At 44.4% G+C, this 5,544-nt stretch overlaps 1 long non-coding RNA gene across 1 annotated transcript; it reads left to right on the forward strand.

Annotated features, from left to right (window-relative positions):
• The first annotated feature begins 3,992 nt into the window (after positions 1-3,992).
• LOC118497531 lies at positions 3,993-5,244 on the forward strand. The gene is made up of 2 exons (XR_004900050.1): positions 3,993-4,025; positions 5,182-5,244. It is a non-coding gene; the product is annotated as an uncharacterized LOC118497531 (long non-coding RNA).
• The last annotated feature ends 300 nt before the right edge of the window (positions 5,245-5,544 follow it).

Below are 5,544 nucleotides of genomic sequence, written 5' to 3' on the forward strand. Positions count from 1 at the left end.
AATTCCCAAATTTGTAGTTGATTAGTCAGGAATGTGAGTAGCCTGGGCACCCTGCTTGCAATTGGCATCAGAAGGAACAGCAGCCTTGTGTTATTGAGTCTTGAACCTGTGGGGTCTGCATGCACTCTGGGTACTCAGTGTCAGAACTACATGGGATTGTAGGACATGCCATTGGAGAATTGATTGTTGATGGAAGATGAAAACCCTTTATCTCATAGGAAAAAACCTGGTTTGTTTGAAGCTAGAATGGATTGAAAGTAAGCAATCTGCCTATATCAGGTGCTCAGGGAATTTGGGAAGCTGTTATGTTCACTCCCCTCTCTCCCTGAGAAGCCACACTTTAAGAAGCCACATTTACTTTTTTCTTTTCTCTGTTTTCAGAGCAAGGCCTGAGGCAGTGTGCGCCCTCCCAGGAGGAATGGAGGTACAGGCCTGTAAACCTGTACACACTGTTGTCTACCCTGAAGTGGGGCTGTTTGCTTGATGCCTAAAAAGCCACACATACAAAAAAAAAAAAGCTTCCAAGTTTCAGTGAAAGGAAAAAAAAATATGCGAGTACATCAGAGAAACTTTGAAATAATGGGCAGCTCTAAATTAGCGCTCTAACATGAGAACTGCCTAGTGGTTTTCATTTAAGGTCATTTAACAGAAAGAAGTGAAAAAAAAAAAAAAACATGATTGAGGTTTCAAAGACACGGGATATGAGAATTTCTCAGTAATTATTTAATTTTTCATGATCATTTAAATCTGACTTATTTCTGTGGTGGCATCATTCTGTTTTGGGCTTACTGGGTATTAGAGTTGGATGTCTTCTTGCTTACAAACTGACTGGGGCCTCAAGACTTGGAAAATTTTAACTTACGGTAAAAAGTTGTAAGTCTACCAAGTAATGTGTATGTTAAAGCTTTTTTTTCAGGAAGTACACATAAGGCCCCTCCTGGCTCTTGGAAAAATAGCCAACCACCTGGGGCACTGTTAAAGATTACCACCTGGGGACAACTTGAGGCATCTGGACCTTCGTGTTCCAGGGACAGACAGATGACCTCCGCCCCTGGAAACACCTTACTGCGCTGGACAGCAATGTTGCAGCTTCTATCACCTAATCCTCCCTGAATCTCAAAGTTCTCACAACATCTTGTTTATTCCATGATATTAAAAGTCTGGCCTAGAAAGAGAAGGCGAGATGGTCTGTTATGGTATGAACCCACCATCTTCTCAGATCCCCAGCCATCTGAATAAAGTTCCCATAAAAATTCAATCACTGACATTGCTTATTGGGTTTGGTAGAGACAGGCAGCCTGAATGCCGGTGTCTTTTCCAGTTACATATTTGGTGACTCTCTTCTGGGACAGACTTTGGGACTCTGGTAAGTCTGGGTATTTGGCAGGGAGTCCCATTGGCTCCTTGGGCTGACAAGCCCGGGAGTTTGGATTCCAAGAATCCAAAGCAGCTGCCAAGTGATTTCTCTTGGGAATCTCCTCCCTCACTTCTGGCTCTTCACATCATTTATCATATTTGTTTGAATCGTTGCACTTTCTGGTTCAGTTTAAAATCCCAGGTCATGGCTTAGGTTGTCTGGTAAAGGTACTTTCTGGGTTACAGAGCTCTGTCTGTTTTGGGTATCCTCTGTTTGGAGCTCCATCTGGTAGAATGGGGAAAAAGCCTCTGTTCCGTGAAATGGCCATTTGGGGCCAGTTACTTATGAGCTTATATCTACAGCATATGTTGTTTTATTGTAGCAGTTTTGTTTGTGTCCTGTATAATTTAGATTCAGGAGAGTGCTGGTTACTGAATGGGTCTTTAAATTACTGTATTATACTTTAACTAGAGTTATTATGTCAAAAAAATCAAGGAACTGAGACAAAATGTCTTACTAGAAGTATTTTTTTTTTTAGTTTACATGATAAAGATGCATGCAGAGTTAAAAAAAGAAAATAAGTTAATGGCTCAGAAAAAAGGAATTTGCATGTGAAAGATAGAAGCTCAGAGGAGAGGGGCCAGGATGATCTAGATATTATGACAGGTGCAAGCTGGTCAGAGTTCCCTCAGCCCCAGGGGATCCATTCTGATGAGTGAAATGGAGAGAGTGCGCCTGAACTGGAGTAGCTGTCTTCTGTCTGTCAAGGAAACAAATTTGGTGAAGGAAAAGCCACTACCGAGGCAGGGCAATATACTTTTTGGAGACTTTCAGTGGGGGTAGGGCCAGAGGGCAGCCTGCTGGATATTATTAGGCACATACTCTGTTTTTCTACAATGGATCTGTTAAACTGGAAAAGCTCAAACCATTCTTATGGACATGATCCTGCTAAAATGACTGATTTAGTTGTGTCAGTTTTTGCCACTCATTATCTCAACTGGGCAGACATACAAGCCCTATAGAATTCTTGGCTTCAGTAAGGGAGATGAACAGAGGCTGGTGTTGGATAAAGCAAATGAGGAGGCTCAGTGGTTACACCAAGGATATCCAGATGGGGCTCTGGGTTTTCCCAAGTTAATACCTTTAACCAAGCCCAACTGGGACCCTAATGGGGATGGTTTTCCTCTCTTAAAGCATTATAAGAGATGCCTCCCTGAGGGAAAGAGGAAAGGTGTCCCTGAGCAGAAAAGTCTGAGTGTGGTGCAGGTGGTGGAAAAAAAGTCCACAGAGGACCCCTCTCAACACCAGGAAACAGTTAAGGAGATTCCTGGGGATGACAAGTGACTGCTGAATTTGGATTCCAAACTTTGGGCTCATTGCTAAACCACTGTATGAGGCTCTGAAAAGACCAGAAGATAGCCCTTTAGAGTGGACACAGAAATACACTCAGGCTTTTGAGTCCCCGAAGGTGAATCTGGTTTTTGCATTGGCCTTGGGGCTTTCAAACTTAGTGAAACCCTTTCAGTGATATGTGTGTGAGAGACAGGGTGATGCCCTAGAATTCCTCACCCAAATGCTTAGTGACATTTGCAGCCCATTGCATAATTGTTAGAAAAAATAGATCACACTGACTAGGGGTGACCAGCCTGCTTGAGAGTGGCAGCCACCTGGGAGCTCTTTCAGGAAGCCGAAAAAGTTTTCATTGGGATAGCCTATTACCTTTTGTGTACCTCATCAAGTGTTGAGCCTGCTGGAGCAAAAGGGAAATATGTGGCTTACTGATGAAAAAATAGGCAGGTACCAGGCCCTTCTCTCCACAATCCAAAACTATAAGTAAGGTAAATTCTGCCTTCTCCCAGACTCTGAGTTGGATGTGCTAATACATGACTGTGCTTAGATAACTGATGAAGTGTATTCTAGCAGAATTGGTTTAGTGAGCCATTCTTGAGAAGAAGCAGACTGGATGGACTCTCTGTACAAATGGCAGTGGTTATGTGGACAAAAGAAGCAGAAGGGCTGCTTGCACAGTTGTGACTCTTCAAGGAGTAGTGGAGGCCAAGGCCTTGTTGCCAGGAACGTGTGCTCAGAAAACTGAATTGATTGCATTGACCAAGGTACTGAAATTATTGGGTGGAACGAGAGTGAGTGTGTGTATCAGCTTAAGGTAAGCTTTCCTGATTTTGCATGCACATGATTCAATCTGGAAGGATAAAGGACTATTAATCTCCAATAAAAAAGAGAGCAAACATACAGCAGAAATTTTTAAATTCTTAGAGGCTGTTCAGGTACCTTTACAGGTGGCAGTTATGCACTTCCCGGGGCATCAGAAAGAGGGCACTAAAGTGGCTAGAGGAAGCAGTCTGGTTCAAAGGGCAGCACAAGAGGCTGTTAAAGTAATGTCTATAATAATCTTGGTACCTGTTTTGGACTTGTCAAAATTTGACCCTGAATATTTGACTACACACTTAGAGAAAGCTAAGGGCTGGGGTTTTGATGAAGAAGGTCATGATAGCAGACAAAAAAATAAGACAGGAGCTATACTGTTTCCTGAACATTTAGTAGATCCAGTCATGAAGCATTTGCATGAGGCCACATACATTGGAAGAGACTCATTAACAACCTATGTCAAATTGTGGCTCACAGGTCCTGGAATTTCTAAAGCCATAATGTTACAGGGTGCAGCCAAGGGGGGGGGGGCAAATAGGCATTTGAAATGGGGTCCAGAACTTAAGGTGTCCAGGAGATTTTAATATGTCTCCATCCCCCACCCCAGGGTGTGGGTTGGGGGAAGGGACAAATGAAGCAGGGCCATTGAGAGCTGTTTTGCATAGCAACAGCCTTGCAGCTAACCTCTGGGTTGGTCATTTAACATATCTATAGCCTTTGGCTGGTTGCATAGATATGTTAAGTAGCTGTGATCAGCTCTAAGACAGGGGAACAGAAGTAACTTCCCTACCCAGAAGTAACTTCCCCACCTAGATGTAACTGGGGGGGGGGGGCAGGTACCCTGCGTTACAGCGCCTGCTTGGGAGCTCAGAGGGGATTGGCTCCAGGACATGGGGTCACACCTGCCTAGACTCATGATGGCAGCCCAGTAAAGCTGGAAGGATACGAGTTCTGGCATATGAAGCCGAGTGTGGGAGGAGTCGGAAATGAGGCTGCAGAGGAAGATTGGCCGCGGGGATTTAAAACCCAGATTTGGCGGCCATTGAGGAGGTGAGCCATGTGTAGCCATTGAGGAGAACCAAGCTGCTTTAGGAGGGTGAACCATGCTGCTTTAGAAGGAGAGCCATGCTGCTTTAGGAAGGGGAAGCACTCGGACTTGACGGAGTGTAGACTCCTGCAGCCCTGAGAAGAGAACCACGCGGCAGCCCTGAGGAGAGAACCACGCGGCCTGGCAGAGTGGGGACCCCCACAGCTTTAGAAGGGGGAACCACCACCTGGTTTTAGCAGAGATCCCGGTGACTCAGCCGAGGGTGCCGGGAACCCAGGGAGGTCTCCCAGTCGAGATGGAGTACTAACTGGGAAGAACCAAAGGACTTCTATTTCCTTTCCTGAGATACGGTACTCTGGACTGGGCAAAGGGGGGAGGAAGGAAGGACTGTGTGTTTGTGGGTGTTTTAAGGGACTTTGGGATTTTGGTAAAGACATTAGGTCACTACTTTAAGTTAGTATAGCATTAAATAAATGTTTCCTTTCCTTTTCACAAATCTCTGGCATTGAGAGACGTCTTTCCTCTGGCGGCGGACATAACGGACCCGCGACCTTCTTTCAATAATAGTATATTGTCCCAGGCCCCCCTTGTTGTGTTCTGTAACAATAAGACAAGTAATTGCTAGATGTGTTATGTGCTGGAAGAACAACCCCAAAACAGAACTCCATCAAAGGAAAAAAGAAAGCAATACCAAGGACAGTGTCCACTTGAGGACTGGCAAATAGAATTTACTCAGATGCTAAAGGCCTGAGAGTGGAAATATTTGTTAGCCTTTGTTGCCATCTTTTTCAGGGTGGGTAGAAGCTTATCCTACTAGAATAGAGAAATCCTTGGAGACAGTGAAAGCTTTACTGAAGGAAATAATCCCTTGCTTTGGCCTCTGTGCCAGCATCCAGGGTGATAACAAACCTGCTTTTATTTAAAAAAATATGCAGTAGGTTAGTAAATTTGGGAAATCAAATGGAGACTTTAC

The sequence above is a fragment of the Phyllostomus discolor genome, chromosome 12, assembly GCF_004126475.2.
Source record: "Phyllostomus discolor isolate MPI-MPIP mPhyDis1 chromosome 12, mPhyDis1.pri.v3, whole genome shotgun sequence".
Taxonomy (NCBI): Eukaryota; Metazoa; Chordata; class Mammalia; order Chiroptera; family Phyllostomidae; genus Phyllostomus; species Phyllostomus discolor.